Source organism: Pelodiscus sinensis, chromosome 9, assembly GCF_049634645.1.
Source record: "Pelodiscus sinensis isolate JC-2024 chromosome 9, ASM4963464v1, whole genome shotgun sequence".
Classification (NCBI taxonomy): Eukaryota; Metazoa; Chordata; order Testudines; family Trionychidae; genus Pelodiscus; species Pelodiscus sinensis.
In genome coordinates, this window is record NC_134719.1 from 26,111,715 (window position 1) to 26,130,055 (window position 18,341).

The window sequence follows — 18,341 nt, forward strand, 5'->3', positions numbered from 1 at the left end:
AACCCAAACCCTCTGCCCCCATAGCCCCTCCCAGATATGGCACACCAGTCCTCTGCCTCAGGTCACAACTCCTACTGCCCTAGGTCCCAATACAATCCCCTGCCCCTCCTGTACCCCAATCCCCTGCTCCAGATCACAACCCCCTCCTGCCCTAGGTCTCATCCCAAGCCCTTGTATCCCAGTCCCTTGTCCTAGGTCACAACTGCCTCCTTCGGCCAAACTCCTTCCTAAACCCCACGCTCCCTCCTGCATCTTAATCCTTTACTCCAAGCTCCATTATGCACTCAAGCTCCATCCCAGACTCCACAGCTCCTCTATTAATATCTTGAAAGAGTGTGGCCCTTGACCACTTCCCAAAATCTTGGAGTGCTCCCCCATCAAAAATTATTGCCCACCCCAGCATAGAGACTGTCCATCTGGCCAATATACATGGCAGAGGGGCATTGCTGGTGTTTGATGGCATATATCACATTAGTGGATGGCAGGTGGATGAGCCCCGGATAGTGTGGCTTATGTCGTTAGGTCCTGTAGTGGTGTAACTTGTATAGATATGTGGACGGAGTTGGCAACAGACATAAAGTCCATCTGGGGGCTGGACTCGATGACCTCCTGAGGTCTCTTCCAGCCCTATGATTCTATGATAAAGAACAGAATCTGGGCCTGGCTGTTACCTAATACTAGTTTTACACCAGAGTAAACCCATCTGAACACAGTGCTGTTGGTAAGAGAGGAATCAGGCCCCCTGGATAGATTCTATTTGGACATGTCTGAGTTCTCAGGGCTCTCCACAAACCACATTACTAGAAAGGCAATGGTGAGGAAACATTGGTTTATATCAGACATTTGTGCTGACGGCTGAATCTTTGTGTGTGGGTTCAAGGCTTAACCCCGAGAAGCTTCAACATGATGAACCATGAACACAGAAATGCAGTGTCAGGCAGTGTTTTTCTTGTGGCGGTACTGCCCAGTATGCAGTACCGGCACCTCCAGATGCAGTACCTACACCTCCAGTCAGAGGAAAGAACGGAGCATACTGGCACCTCTGTATGCAAATGTCCAACAGTCGGCTGGACTGTGTGTCTTAAAGGTGCCACATCTCTTAAAAGGGCAATGCCGGCCCCACCCCAGCTTTTTTTTTCCTCAACAACTTTTCCCCTGGAATACTGGCACTTTTTTATTTTTTTTACCAAAAAACAACCACCACAACAAAACCTCACTGGAGGAAACCCCATACACTTCTCCACCAAAGTGTAAAGGCCCTGACTGAGCAACACACATGTTTAAGTACTGGCTTAAATTCCATGGGACTTGATCAAGTTCTTTGCTGAACTTGAGCCAGAGTCAGGTAGGGTTAAGCTCCCAACTCCCGCCAATCTCTCTTTAAGGACATTACCCCCAATACCTTCACTAGGGACTCCCCCAATCTCTCTAGCAGTGATTCCTGTGACTCTCATGCTCCCAGTGGTCTTACCTCATTGAGCTCATGTCTACATTTATGAGACAATCAACCCTCCAGAGGTCAATGTAGACTTGTAAATCAAATGCTGAGGGCAGCCCCCACAGATGTTCAGTATTCCTCATTCTCCGAGGAGTAAGGAAAGCTGACAGGAGCATGTGTTCCCAGCCTCCTGCTTGGTAGATACTGCCATGGCTCACTTTAAGATAAGCCAACTCCAGCTATGCATTTTGCGTAGCTGAAGTTACATACCTTAAGCCAGCCTGCCTGGCCTAGTGTAGACCACGGCTGACTGTACAGCACAAAGCTGCTTCAGGAATTTCTGCCCAAAAGTCACCTCCAGCAAATGCAGAGAAATAGTTGGGAGCGGGCTGTGGAGGGTGGAAGGGAATCTATATGTAGTTTCAGATCTTACCTGTAACAGTTACATTATGAAAAATGCCATTCATAGTAAGCCCAGATTCACCAAAGCCTGAAGATGTATCACTTTATCAGTGTACCAGTTATGCTGACTCTTGTACCTAGCAGTTTTCAGAAAAAATATCCCTATGTAAATCCTTAATCCCATTTTATCTGTCTGACCATCTCCTTTGGCATTTTGACAGGGCTCACCACAATATCTGAGAAATTACTCAGCAGTTTTATATTGTGCTCCTCATTTTGGGTCTTTGCCACACCTAGACCAAGAGAGATGATCTCAGTGACATTTCTTCCGATTAGTTAGTGTTCTAAACTTTCTCCAGCAGATGGCAATAAAACACTGTGCTAGGGTACACGCTATATGGCTCCTCGAATGCCAGTCTTTGACAAAAGCTCTACAGGGTCAGAGGGCTGGTAGATGGAAAAGAAGATGTATTTGCAAACAAAGAATATTTCATCCTTGAAAAAAAAAAGAACACTGTATAAGTTTAAACTACTAGCAGCATCTGTCTTGAACTTGTGCTGGTATTTGAGAGAAATTATATCCTGCTTACATATATGTAGCATAAATGTGTGCAGGAGTATGCTGTGGGAAGGTCAGAGTACATGTAGGTTTCCTGAAAAGAAACAATTCTAATGTCTGGTTTATGTACTATAATAATGGATCAGCATAATGCCCCTATTTTTTAAAAATGTGTTTATTATCTTCAGGGGTATCTTCTTCTCTTGATGCATGCATACTGAAAGTCCTATTAGTGTTAATGGGAATTATGTGTGTAAATCCCCAAATCCCAGTGCACAAAGATGACAGTGTCCCCTGAAGGGTCTGAAATATGTATTTGAATTAAACCTGGCTGTTGGGAAACTCATCATACTGCTGCTGTTATTATAAATTTATACTTACTAGGACTAAGTTTCACCTGAAACAACAGAGCCTGAAGTGTGATTTGTTCCAGCAAATTATTTTGTTAGATGTGATAATCAGTTCACAGCAGGACTGCAAGTGGCTACTCAGATTGTTGACAATTCTGGGTCCCGGCCAGCTCAAAATAGCCTCTGAAGTTCTTCCAGAGGTCACAGAGGATACTCCTAAATCCACTTCCTAAGGGGAGAAATCCATGGGTAACAACCAAACAATATAAGCTCTAGTTTTCTGTAGTAGCTCCTGCTGCCTTTTCCCGAGGAGTGGAGTTACAGATCCTGCTCACCCCACTCACTTGCTGTTCATGACAATCAGGCTCATGGGAAGTACATCTGTGGCAGAGCACTCTGACATTTTACCGTGGAAAGCGAGAAGACTCTCTTCTTCTCTAGATAAGTGAGCAAGTCTGGGAAAGCTTTTGATGGGCCTGTGGCCCTAAACAAACCCTGTATGGCTGGCAGCTCTATTTTGGAGTCACAGCAATAGGCGTCATGTGGTCTAAGGATTCTTAATCCTTTCCCCACAAACATACACCCCTTTTGATAATGGACTAGGTCGGAGTCCTTCAAAGAAAGCCCTGCTCTTCTGCTTACCTTCCCATCCCTATTCAATGGCAAACTTGGGCTGTGTTGCAAGATCCATATAGGCAAATAACTCTAGATTGCAATGCTCCTTCGTGCTTCATGACCTGAATTGTGGAGAGGAAACAGGATCACGAGAACAGTTACAAGTTGCAGGAGGCAAAGAATTCACTGACATATCTTTTCTGCACTCCTTTCCTGGGCAGCTTCTAAAATCCTCACCACATGCTTTGTTTAGTTTTCCACAGAGCAGCCATGTACAGTATAAGCTAGTGGCTTGCACAGCCCAGATGTTTGGCTGAATTCCTTTGCATCTAACATGCCATGGTGCTTACATTTAAATAACATTAACAGATACAATAAAATAATAATAATTCATTACAAGAAATTAACTAATTGAATGATTTAGACTCATGCAATTAATTATTTTAAATCCCAGTCTTCTATTGTGAGGCAGCAAGTGAGTACAACAAAAGTTCTGTTAAAGCTTGAAATGGAATAGAAGTAATTTCATTCCTCATTAAAAACACAGTGAATAGCTGCTGCAGCATTGCTGTGTTCTTTGTAATGACTTGTTTCAGTGATGGATCAAATAGGCTGTTGACAATGGTTGAATGCAACTGACAAGCTCTTCTAATAAGATAAAAAAAATCTACATTTTATTGATTACAAAGCAGCAGTGCTAAAATTGGGTTTTTGTCCCTTTACATTTTTTTATTGACTACAAAATAAAGGCCTTTTACCTTTGAAATTGCACCTTGCCCTGGTATTACATTGAATTATAATCCTAGGCTATTCATGCTTCCTCAAAGACCTAAAACATTTGCCTTCATGGCTAGCATGTTGTAAAATGCCTGCATTTGCATATATATTTTACAGGGCCTTCTATCTAAGAACTGTATAAGATTTTTTTTTAAAGGGCCAAGTGAACAAGAATTCTGAGAGTCTTGGGATATGAAAAGCTATGTGATATAATAGCAGAAATTATTGAGAGAGGTTCTTTGATTTGTATTAAGCAGGAGGTCAGAATTCTGATCCCTTCTGGCTTTTAATTCTACCAAACTAGGGGTCTGAACTGCTTGGGAGAGGTTTTCAGATTGCCAGAAACTCACTAGAACCAAATTTAATCAACAAACTATAATTGTAGCCATTAGAAAGTCAACATTTGCCATTAAATACCTTGATGTGGTACCTAAATTCTATTGTCTCCTAGGCTACGTCCATATTGCACTATAGTTCAAACTAAGATATGCAATTTGAGCTATGCAAATTGAATATTTTATTTCCATCTTATTTCGAAATAGCTTATTTCATAATTTGGTGCTTCTACACAGCACCAAATTTTGAAATAACTCGCTGTCAGCCGATGGTCAGGGCAGTGTGTGTGTGTGTGTGTCACACCCAAGTCTTCAACTTCTGAGACGCAAGATCTCGTTGCAGTGGGCAGCCTAGGAGGCTGAAGGGCACCCTGAGAAGTTTAACGTCCGTGTCTTTACCCCTAGGACCGGGGTCCCATCGTGGCGGGCAGCCAACAGGCTGACAGACGCCCCAGAGTTTATAGGAAGAGCTTATTACATCTCAGATTTTAACTGCTAGGATACAGGATCCCTTCGCAGTGGGCAGCCTAGGGAAGGCTGAGGCTACGGATCTGTCCTCTGGAAGCGACACGATTCAAACGCTCAAGCTCTTCCTATACCTGTCCCTTATGACCGGCTGAAGTTCTTTTAAATTGTGCTTGGTTCTGTTATAGCAACTGAAGGAGTCAGGTTAAAGCTTAAACAGTTACAGGTTTATTAAAGAAGCTTATAAATCATATGATGTAGGGGATCACCCATGTCCGTGTCCCCCATTTCCCTGATACATCCCTTTGTGCGTATCTGGAGTCACCAGGTTTATTAAGTTTTACTGCTTTACAAACCCTGTAGCAAGGTCGATCGCCCTATACAAGCTAGGGAAGGGGGTTCGGGCCCACCCTTGCTCCGAAACCCGACCCAGGGCCCTAAGGTCAGGACTCCCGTCCCCACCTAGTGGAGGGGGTTGAAACCCCTAAACTCCCCCGCTCTTGGGATCCACGCCCCCGCCCTGGGCCGCTTCTTCCCTAGCACCTGCCCGTGCCTAGTCAGGTGACCCCAGGTTAGAACTCACCCAGGGTCTCCAGATCCCGGGCCCTACTTGCCTCAGATGCCGGTCTCCGACTCCCAGGGGATCCTCTCCCCCCCCCCCCCCCAGGCATGGGGATTCCTTTTAAATTACCCTCCGGACACAGGGGGATGATGCCCCCCCTGACGTCATCCCATCGCTCTGCCTCCGAGCCACAGGGAGATGACATCACCAAGGACGGCATTCCAGCCAGCCCCCAGGCCCCACGGGCGTGCTTCCCCGAGCCGCCACTTGTCGGGAACGTCGCCGCTCCTCGCCTGGGGCTCTCTGCGGCTTTCTGCCCCGGTGCGGCACAAACCCCGCCTTCCTGTCTCTGCGGAGACACGGGGATTTTGGGGGGGGCAGGGCCGCCCTGCCACATATGGTTACAATGGCTATTGCTCTATTTCTTAACTGCTAGCAAATCTAGATCTTAAAAAATGGTTACAATGAAAATAAAGATAGAAAATAGAAATAATGGTACCAAGTGACAGCTTAATCTTTAAAGAGCTCTATGTGTACATTTAAGACAAAGGACCACATCCAGGTACAATTTTTACCCCCTTCTGTGCCTCTCGACTCCAGCGGGTCAAGCCAGGGCTGGTCCCTCAATTCCTAGGAAAGACGAATACGAGGTGGCCGTCCCCATGGAACCTTGGGAGGCCAATCACCTAACCCGACCAGCAGATAGATGGTAGATTGACACTCGGAGTAAATGTGCTGCTGGACCCATCTTTATACCCATAGGGGCCCCTATCCTCTTTCTTATCTAAGATGCCAAATTGTGTTGGTCTGTCTTTGTGACACCAGTTTTTACAAGCAAGTTTCAACTTAATTTACACTTGCAAGAGAGATAACTAAATTGTGAGTACTGGACATTTTTTTTACTGGGTGGGAGATTCCTCCCCCCGCCAACAGTGTGTGTTCGTATCAATATAGGTGCCAGCCATGGCAGTTCTCGCAGCCTCGAGGTCAACAATTGGCGTATCGCTGTTTACAGCCATCCAGGATCACAGCAGCCAGCATATCTGGGCCTTCTGTTCAAGGCTTTTACTGCTCTGTGTGCCCTGTATGCTCCAGGCAAGCAAAAATGGATGTTACAGTGGGAGTTCCTGTCTGGCTGCACCTGCTATTCCGAAATGTCCCTTATTCCTTGTGGAATGAGGTTTACAAGGACGTCAGAATAGAGAGCCTGAAATAACGGGCTTGCTGTTAAAACACAGAATAGCTATTTCAGGATACTCCAGTATCCCAAAATAGCATTGCAGTGTAGATGTAGCCCTGCTGTTCTGTGTACAGGCAGTATGTACCACATCTTTTATCCATAAAGTTTCTGTTGCACTTTAATATTGAATTCTCTGATTCAATTTAAAACTTTCCACATTCACCTCAACCCCACCTTAATTCAGGAGAAAGCAAGGGGAGAAAATATGAGTATGCCCATGCACACACACCATTTTCTGCCCACTGCTGCATGAGCAGGTAGATCTAGAGAGGACTGTGTTTTTATGCAGGTCTCCAACTGCTTTAGGACAGGCTGCTTACAAAAAATCAGTCAGCAACTGTGATGGGGTGGAATGCCTCTGCCCCCCCAAGGCGAATCCACCCCACACTGAGCCGGCGGTCACGTTCGCGCTTCTCGGAGTGGCCCGGGGAACGCGGAGGTTTTGCCCTCCCTGCATGGCTGCCGTGGGCCAGCTGAGCAGCAGGGGCGGGGTTAGAGGCTGTGGCTGGACGTCAGTACAGCATGGAGATGCACTGACATCAGAGGGCGGGGTCAACAGGTGACATCAGCGGGCGGGAGGGTTAAAAGAGAAAAGGAATCCCAGGAGAAGGAGGGGAGAGGGAAAGAAAGGGAGGAGCTGACAAAGGAAGGGAGGAAAAGAGACGGACAAGGCGACAGGGTAAGAAGAAGCCCAGGGCAGGGCCTGGAGTGGCGCCCGGTGAGCCGGAGGGTTGCGGACAAACCCCCCCCACCGGCTGAACAGGTTCAGTCGAACCTGTTCTTAGGGCCCTGAGGTGGGGCCCGTGAGAGAGGGCGGGCCCGGGCCCCCCTACCCCTCCCACAGACAATCCCAAGGAGTACAGTGCTGGGCGCCCGGGGAGAGCGTCGGTTTGAGACTATAACTTCTTGGATCCCCTCTTTGTGAGGGCGGCAAGACATTGAGGAGTGGACCGCTCGCGTTTTGGACTGGTCGGTGGCCCCCGCACCTCAACAGCAACTCTTTGCTAAGTGACAAGGAGCTGTAGCCAAATGCCCTGGCCATAGAACAAATGGTCTGTCATTGATCTTCTGCCACCTGTATTGCGACCTGCTTCCAGATCAGTACACCTGGTTTGTTAGCTGGATCATGAATTTTGCTGATGGGAAATTGGATGTGAAATTCTGAGAACACTTTGCTACTAGTCACTCAATCTCCCTAAATCCCAATATTTTCAAATAGGTGAAATCCTGCGGTTAGACATTTAAATAAGTGACATGATTTCAAAGCTGGAATCTGTAGGTGCCCAGTCCTCTTCAGAGTTAGGTAATTCCTTTCAGTGCCTAAGTATAGATGTAGGTGGCTCACAAGCTTGAGAATTTTGGCCTAGGTGCACAGTATTGTCATAAACAGCCACTTAGCCTCAGGGGCTGTTAGTGGAGAGAAGCTTGCTGTGCTGCTGCTGCTCATTCTCTCCCTGCCCCATGGATACACAGAGCCCTTTCCTTTCCTGCTTTGCCAGCCAAGCACTGTCAGTTGAAGAGAAAAAAGGAGTTTACAGTGCACCTCGGAATCAGCCCTTCTGTCTCCTGTATGGCAGCAGAACAAATAGAAGTTGAAAGTAAACACTTTCTACTGGCAGACCTGTCCCTCTTTCTGAGAATGGAGTTACATTCCCCTTTAGCCAGCAGCAGGGAAAATAGTTCTGCCAGTGAAATGTGTTATTCAAGAGTGTTCACTTTAACTCTGTATTTGCTTTGTCCCACTGCGCTCGCGCACACACACACGAGATGCTCCCATGTGTAAAATGGCCCTGTTTTCTTCTGACTGACTTTAGTCCTGGGTTAACAGATCATAGATTTCCCTCTTTATCCAAATAAAAGATACAACAATGACAGCTGGAGTGCATGCTTCCCCGTATGGTCCTGCCATTGTGCTCCACCATGATTGGGAAGGGCACTGCCAGAGTGCATGGTTAAGTCAGCACTATACCGTCCACTTAGGACAAATACTACCATGTACAAGGACTAGAGAACACATCTGGGACTCTCAGATCATACAGCTGGTACAAATTAGTATAGCTCCTCTGCAGTCAAAGAAAGGAGCTACAACAGTTGTGTCCAGCTGAGAATCAGGTTCCTGGTATGCAGATGTGAGACTCTAAGTGCTGCAAATATTGAACAACATTGTTCAATACACTGAGTAAATTTTGTTTGACTAATTATCTGTTTCTTTTGCCTGGTAATAAGGCTAGATGCTACTTTCATTGACCCTGGAGTAACTGAAAGCACCGAAAATGAGACCCAAAACAAGCTAATTGAATCTGACAGGCTGGAGATGTTAAAAACATACATGAAAAAAAAGGGGACAATTTTTTGTGTGTGAAAAAGTTTTGTAAAAAATGTTTCAATTTTCCAACTGGTTTTAACATTTCCATTTGAAATGCCAGCTCCTGTTCTGTTCTTTATATAGTATGCAAAATGTGTGAGGTACATAAAACCAACATGAAGATTGGAGCCTGCCCTGAAGATTTTACAGTTAGTAGTAGATGGACAAAAGTCAAAGGATGAGGGGAAGGATGTAACATCCACTTCAAAGGGCACATTTACACTTCGACCTGGGGCTGCCATTCCCAGCTTGAGGAGATAGACTTGTGCTAGCTCTCACACAACAACAACAGAATGCAGGATGGGCTGGTCATGCAGAATGTGTCCTCATCTGAGATTCTAGGCACATACTTGGGGCAGCTAGCTCCTCCTGCCCCTCTTGTTCTCAAGAATGCACGCTAATTTAGAGCACTAGTTTGAAGAGTGCTAGAGTGAGTATGGCTCTCTGAACTGAGACTTGCCCTCCCAGCTTGAAGAGTAAATATACCCAAAGTATCATAAGGAAGCTTCAGCACCAATCTGGTTGATTCTGTATTGGCTTGTTTTTAAAATGCATCCATTCTCTGCAGTTCCAGCCTCTCCCCATCCTTCCCCCACTCTCTCCCCCTGTGCCCTAACCTTGTTCATCCCCATTTCAAATGAACTCTCTCTCTCTCTTCATTTCCCTTTGGCCAGTGCATTCCTCACTACTGGCTGTAGATTGGTGATGAAGATGCTTGGATCCTCAGCCAGCTGGAACTAAGATCAGAGGACATTTTGGGGGAGGGGGATATTAGAAAATTAACTGATTGGTGTAAAAGAAAAAGAAAAAAAATGTTAGGAAACTAAGAACTTTTGAACCCTTTAGAACAAATAAGTGGCCAAAGAGCAGGTTTGTCACAAGAATACATTTTGCGTGATTCAAGGCAAAATATGTAAGAGAGGGTACGTCTAAACTACATGCCTCTGTCGGCAGAGGCATGTAGATTTGTTTGTTCAGCAAAGGCAAATGAAGCCGCAATCATTTAAATCGCGGCTTCATTTGCCTTTGCTGATCTGTCTAATCTACATGCCTCTGCCGACAGAGGCATGTAGTCTAGACACAGCCAGAGAGAACAGTCAGACGGAGCATTCTGAAACCAATGGTTACTGGAAGAATGAATCCATGTTCCTGTCTTGAAAAGCTCAAAATAAAATAGGCCAAATTCTATCAGGTCCTACCATTTGCAAATTCATGACCAAAATCTTTACTTTGCTCCAATTTGTACCACATGCAAGGACACAAGCATGCATCCCTGTTCACTCTCTTTTTGATCTTACCTTTAAAAGGACAAATCTGGTAAAGAAAAAACATGTTATATAAAAAGAATCGTTCATTCACCGGTTTCTATGCAGTGTCTCACTTTATTTAGTAATAACTGCCTGGAATTTTCACTTTCCCGTCAGCATTAATAGAGTTAATATGTTCCTCCTGCACTAGCCTCCAGAGGATATACTCACTCTGGCTCCAGATGGATTTCAGAATTCTCTAAAGTTTTACTGCTATGATAAATGACAGATGTGGAAGCCGTAATTTGGTGTTTAGGCCCACTGGAGTAAAGCATTATGAAATCCTGCTATCCTTCAGTAACACTTGTTCTGTGACAAAGATTCAGAATTACAAAAAGACTCACTTTCTTCCAACACTGAACAAGTAACCTTATTAGAACAAGGAAAACAAAATTAACATCCTTTCTCTCTCCTTCTGCTTCACTGTAGAGTTTCTATCTGAACCTTTTGCCTGAGCTCACCTGTTTGCTTTTTGCTTCAGATTCACAGACAGTGCACAGCGTCCCATAATAATTTGTCTCAAAGGGTATGTCTACACTGCAACACTATTTTGAAATAACTAGCACTATTCTGAAATAATGTAGTCCGCATCTATACAGTAGTTATTTTGAAATAGTGTCAAAATACTGTCAAGTTGGAGGACTTACTTTGACTCCTGTAATCCTCATTGTACGAGGAATAAGGGAAGTCAGAGGACGAGTGCTCAATTTAAAAAAAGTGCTGTCTAGATACTCCCAATTTTGAAATAAGCTACCAATTGACGTAGATCAATTTGTGTAGCTTATTTCGAGTTAAGTCCTGCAGTGTGGACGCATCCAAAGTGACGGATTTACACACAATGTATGGGTCTGATTTTTCTCTCCCACTGAGGGCTGGGTACTGCAAGATGCTGAATATCTTCTGAAGTCATTTGCAATGCAGGTCACACAACAATTCATAGGAGATGCCCAGTATCTTATACAAGTTTTACATTGGAATTACCCCTGACTTACGGTATAATAAATCAGGCCCAGTATTCTTGATCTTAACTACTCCCTCTCATAGGCTTGGAAGTTGCATCTTCTGTTCTGAGCGTGGACCTATTCTCTCTCTCTCTCTCTGATACAACATGTTTTGGAAGCAGAGTCATAGCATGCTTCAGATTTACAATCCTTTTAGCTCTTTTCCAAATAGGAAGATAGACATCTGAAATGTGACCTCTGTCATGGAAAGAGTGTGTATTTTGGCCATCATCTAGTAGTAACCAACAGGTAAAGCATCAGAGGTCAGCTTGGTAGATACTATTGCAAGGGCTGGAGAAGACACTGTTATCAGCTGAGTTACACAGTAGTATTTGTTGAGTTAAAACCTCATTGAATCACGGAATCATAGAATACTAGAACTGGAAGCAACCTCTGGAGATCAAGTCTAGTCTCCTGCCCTCACAGGAAATTGATGTATTAGCATGACCTTCAGTTAAATTGTGAGCAAGTTAAGTGGCCACTCCTAAAAGAACAGAGGTGGCCCAGGAGTTGTAGATTGTGTATAGAAGGGCTATATAGAAGGGTGGATATTATTTTGTTCATGTGTCTGTGAGGGAAGGAAGAACATACAGCAAATGAGAACAGTGAGACAGGCACAGGTAAAAAGCAAAAATGCTTGTGAGCATGGTGCATGACCTTGGAATAAAGGTGGAGACACAGGATGTTTGGTATTGGCTAAAGAGGCTTGGGTTTTTAAGCTAAGAAACTGTTCCTTTTGGACTTGGTTCTTCATGCATTTGAAGAAACAGAATGTCATACATTTCTTGTAAATAAACAAGACTGAATAAAAAATACTAGACTCTATCAATTTCAGTTTTCACTTGGAACATCCCAAGGACCCTGAATTCTGATTAGCTTGGGTTTAAAAAAAAAAAAAAAAGGAAACAACATTATTGCTGCATAAATCCTTTTGCTGGGTTCTGTTCACTTGTCACATCAGGACAGAAAACACAGAACAACTGACACTTGTAAATCTTCCCATAAGTATTGCGTGAGCTATGGGGGAGGGGAGGTGGTGGAAGAAAGAAAACTCAAATTTGCCATATACAACCATTCCTGAATGACATCACTTTGCAGTGGCTTGTATAAACAAGTTCACAGAATCCAGATTATTGGCCATTCAGAGATGTTACTTCATTGATGTCTTGAAAGGCCAACTCATTTTTTAAAAGTCTTTAAGCTGTTTTTGATAGATTTTCACATTGTTCTCAAAGAGGGTAAGTACTGAGTGCGCTTCTGTTCTTCCTTCTCATTGCACATTATACCATATCCAGGTCACCTCTGACTGCTGCACTTGGAGGCGATGCCGATCCAGAAGGAAAGCAAATCCCCAAGCCACCAGTTTCTGGTTCTGTGTATATTTAATATGTAAAATTTCTTTCTAAAGAAAACAATAAGTTTGAAAAGAAAAAGAGTGAAATGTAAGGGTATGTCTACACAGCAAAGTTAATTCGAAATAACAGCCGTTATTTCAAACTAACTTTAATAGTGTCTACACAGGCAAACTGCTATTTCGAGTTAAAATCGAAATAGCGGGGTGCTTAATTTGAATTTGATAAACCTCATTCTACAAGGAGTAACACCAAACTCGAATTAGCTAATTTGAAATAAGTGCTGCATAGACACTTATTTCGAAATAGGGGGCCTCCAGCCTTCACAGGGTGCCCTGGTGGCCACTCTAGCCTTAAGCAAGAACACTCCTCTCCCTCCCACACCCTCCCCGGAGCCCTTAAAGGGGTACACTATGGCCACAGTGCCTGTGCCAGCTCCAAGCTTGCCGGCCCAGAGCCAGCAGTCACTGCCCCTGACCCGGTGGCCCCAAAACATGAGCCAGCAAGCCACTGGCAGCCAGCCTTCCACTGCTCCCCAGGAGCAGTCTGCCAGCTCCCATGAGCCAGCCAGGGCCTGGAGAAGGTGGGCACCTTCCTGGTCCAGGGCAGAGATCAGGGTGGACCTAACTCAGGTTTGGGGGCGGGGAGTGCCCCCAACATCCATGATCTCCATACTAGATGGAGGAACGTGACCGTCTATGGCAGGATAGCTGCCAGCCTGGCCACCAAAGGCCACATACAATCCCAGGAGTAGGTTCACATGAAAATCAAGGTGGTCCGGCGAGACCCCCAACCCTGAGCCCTGAGCTTCCTCTCCCTCTTCTTCCCCTTGCATCCCCCTTACAGCTCCCTCCTCCCAGGTTTCCTCTTTCCCACCATTTCTCCTCCCCTCTCCTGCTTCCTTTCCCCAATCTCACCAGAGTTTCATCCCACCCCCCTTGCCAGTTTTGTTAGAGTTTGTGTTCATGAAAATATGTGTATTTTATTTGACATCAGGAAGGGGGGTTAGGGAGGGGTAAGTGGAAGAATGTGAGGGAGGAATGAGGCACAAACCCCCAGTGGGGCAGACCAGGGAGGTTCTTAGTGCTCCTCAGGGTGGAAGTTCTCCCGCAGGGCCTCCTGGATACTGACAGCCCCCTGATGGACCTCCCAGATGGCAGCCTGCAGAAAGTGCAGCCAGGCTCGCAGCAACATGTTCATGAGAAGCACCAGAGTGCCAAGGGGCAGCTCTGGCTCCATGTTGCAGAGTGCTATGGTGTCCCGAGTGAGGGCAACCAGAGCACTCTGAGACACAAATGCTTTGCTGTCCCTCAGCGAGGCAGGCAAGCAAGCAGGGACACCTGGGAACCGGCTGCCCGTGTGTGTGTGTGTGTGTCCCTTTAAACAGAAGCTTCAGGTGCAACCGCCACACAAAGACAGCCCTGACCTGATGCCCTATCCCTGACCTGGTTCTGGCCAGCCTTAAATCCAAATCAGTGTCCACTGAGTATGGACGTGGTATTTCGAATTAGCAAAATGCTAATTCGAACTGCATTTTGTGTGTAGACACATTAATTCGAATTAACCATTTTAAATTAAGATAACTTGAATTAACACTGCAGTGTAGACATACCCAAACTGATAGTTCAGGTCACATTGCACCATTGGCAAATTTCATAGGCTGTGCTGCTTGGGTGGTTTTATAGAACTTCGATGGACCCAAGCATCTCTTACTCTTCCATTATTCTTGTACTTTTTTCTGCAGTGTCTGCAGAATTTTTGTGTTGGACTTAAGTAGCCTGTATTACTGTTGTCCTGCCTGAAAGTGTTGCATACAATTCATTCATTACAAAGGCAGAACACAGGGTGTCATTGAAAGCTAATTTAACTTTTGGTAGATAGCTTTTGAATTTTGTTTAGCTGTAGAGAAGACATCCTTTTCAAAAGGCTATCATTTGGTACACCTCTCATTTTTTCCAATTATCTATACATTTGTTTTATTTTCCTTCTTAAATACAATCTCCACCTCATCATTTCCCTTTTCTCTTGTCATGTTCAATTTTCAGGTAAGGAACCAAGTGGTTCTTCAAAAGATGGCTTGACAGTATATCCACTTCATCCAAGAATTGTTTATTTTACCTTTGGAAACTTTAAAACGTACATTTAGCAAGATTGTTTTCACCACATACTCTGCATCTCGTGGGAAATGTGTGCATTAACAGCATTTTTTAAAAATGAGCCTCCTGATGGGAGCTCCACTCTTGATTAGTGTATACCCTATGCATCCTTGATCAGAAATATTAATTAGTGGTGTCCACTCAGCCTAGACATGCACCTTTGGTATTCCCGTGCCCCACACTGAGACTGTATCAGTCTGGGCAAGTGAACAGAAAGCCCTTGTTCGTTCAGTACCACTCAGAGGAAACTCCAAGGCAGAGGGGAAGAAGGGCAGATAACAGAGCCCCCTTTGGGATGCACCTCTAGAAGAGCCATAGTTAGTACACAGGATGAGCACCCTCTTCTTTTTTGAGTAGTGTCCTTCTGGGTGCTCCTCTCTTGTGTCACAAGTGCTGATCCTTTAGTACTGAGCCTCAAGGAAGACCTCTCTGAGGCTGTGGTCAGAAACAGAGGTCTTTTTGGAATGAGATCTCCTCTTCTAAGAAGATTTGGAGGAGGACTGAAAAGATTTCTCTTTCTTAGCAGAAGGTTGCAATGAGGTGGAATGGCCATTAAAAACTCCCAGATACCAACATCTGGAGGGGGTGGGGGGAAGATCTGTACAAAACTGGTCTGAAGCAGGGCAAAGTAAACTCCACATCATAAGGAGTCAAATTTTGATTTCTTGGTTCTTCTGAGACCTAGATTTCATGGCTAGAAAGAATTTGCCTAAGCAGCAAACCCACTTTGCCCTGGTCTACACTGAGGCTATGACTGCACTGCAAGCTTTTTGCGCAAGAAGCTTTTTGTGGAAGAGATTTTCTGCAAAAACTTCTTGCGCAAAAGCGTGTCCACACTACAAAAGCGCATTGCAAAAGTGATGTGCTTTTGCACAAGAGGGCATCCACACTGCACGGATGCTCTGGTGCAAGAAAGCTCTGAATCCCATTAACAGAATGACCATCGGAGCACCTGTGCTTTTTCTGATAGGCTCTTTTTGCGCAAGAAATCCCTGTTGAGCATCCACACATGAGAAGTTATGCCACATAGAAAAAGGCATACCTATACCACAAAAGGCCCTCTGCTCTGCTGTTCTATTATAAAATTTCTTGTACAAAAATGCGCTTGTGTGGACTTTCCACAGTTTTTGCACAAAAACCCTGTAGTGTAGACGTAGCCTAAGGCTATATTTTGAAACAACTCCCCTTAGATCAAATTTATAAGCAGAACGTCCACACTACCAAGCCCATTCTTTCAAAATAAGCGGGCCATTTATTTCTAAATCTGTACTCCTGCTTTTCTCAGGGAATAACGCTAATTTTGAAATAGTTATTTCGAAATAGCATTAGTGTAGCTATTTTGAAGGACCTACTCCCCAGAGTATTTTGAACTAATTATTCCCCAGCACTTCATAGAGCTCTAAATCTAAGTAGTGCATCCACATTAACGGAGCCTACTTCAGACTAACTTTGAGTCTTCCCCACAGTGAAGCTAGTTCAGTTTTGTAAAATCAGGAGTTAAGTCAAATGTAGTTATTTTGAAATAGTTTCCTAGTGTAGACATGGCCTTTGAGTGCGTGGATGGCCTCTTTATAGGAGATGCAGCATTTAAACCATAGAGAATCAGGCACACCCTTCACAGGAAGGATTTCCTCATAGGGAACAGCACAAGTTTCTATAGCCAAAAGTGTGTTTGTTTTTTTAATTAAACCAATATTAAATGAATTACTTCTAACAAACTAGTGAACTAATTAACTGTTATTTCTGTGGAAGACAAGAAGTGGACAGACTAGCTCTGTCTCAGGACGAGGCAACTGAGAAGGAACTGACTGGGTGGATTGCGTGGGCAGCCTGAGATAGCCTTGGTTCAGGGCATGAGGATATGATTGGTTCATGTACATACTGAATGTGCACTTTAAATGAAAATCTCCAATTGACGGTACATGCACACCAAGAGTGGATGCTACTTGACAAAGAATAGAATTTTTCCACATCCACTATATCCCTCTCCTCCCATGAAGTAATGTCCACACTCTCCAACAAGCAAAATAAAATGTTGGTTCCTTCAGCTGAGAGCCTACAACCACAGCCATTTGAATAGCAGAATTTGATTGGGGTCTGGAAAAAACTGTGGGTCCTAGGTGAGAAAAGGTTGAATTAATGCTTAGTGTTATGAAAACTGCTTTAGATTCCTCTTTTGACATTTCAGACCTTGGGGAGGAAAAAATGTGTAGGGTTTTCTTATGCTTCTAAACACAGTGGGTCAAATCCTGAAGCCAGTAGGCGATTTTCCACAGCACTTCAGGAAATCAGTGAGAAAACACAGCCAAATGTGAGAAGGAAGGCTGTGTTGTATTATAGCATATATCATAACTTCAGTGAGGGACAAAAGCATGCAGCATTAACCCTAGTTTTTCACTGTCTCCATAACAATAACAGTTGAAAAGTAAATGTGTATAACCTGCCTTTTACTTTACAACCATTCAAGCTAAATGTGCTGCAGATGCTGCTAACTTCTTTTAGTTCCTAACTCCTTGGTGACAGGTGAAAAAGTCATAGTGGCTGGCATGATTTCTTGTTCATGATATTTTGGGGGATTTTGCTAATCCCCGGTGGAACGAATATGCAGATTATGTGTTGTAACCTGATCTTTCATCATTAACATAAATGAGCGGATGCTAAACTACAGGGGTTAAGATGAACACTTATAAATATGTCAAGGGGGAAAATAGTATTTTAGAAGGAAAATCTGTGCATTAATTAACAAATGAAAGAAAAGAATCAAATTAATGATGGCTCAAAAGTAGCTGAGATACCAAACTTTAAAAAACCCAACTGTATATAGTCAGTAAATGAGGACTAACTAATGAAAAATCACTACTGATAATGAGCAGATGAGGGAATACTGTACTTGGAGATTGTGAATATATGCAGATCCATTAGTACAGATAATAGGCATCCTAAGACCCTGATCATGCAAACACTTATACATGTGCTTAACTTTATGCACATGAGTAGCTCCACTTAAATTAATGGGACTACTCATGCATAAAGCTGAGCAAATGCATACAAGTTTGCAGGACTGGGATTTAGGTGCTAAAGGAGAGTAAACAAATTGAATCACTGATCATTATTTCTGAAATCCATGGGGAGCCAATGAAGTACAAAAGTCTGGACACTGTAGAAGCTATATTCCAAAAGATGGAGAGAAGGGATTCAGGAAATTACTGCCTTTATGTCAAACTTGTAGTCACAATAAAATAATGGAACAAATATTGGGGGATGGGAAATCCTTATCTAGAATATAATTAAATGGTGGGTAGTAACAACATGGATCTATAATGAACAAATTCAGACAAATCTTACTCACAAATTGTTCAGATTGGCTTGGGTTTATGTGCACTTATTTATATCAATAGTTATGATACATACAAATAA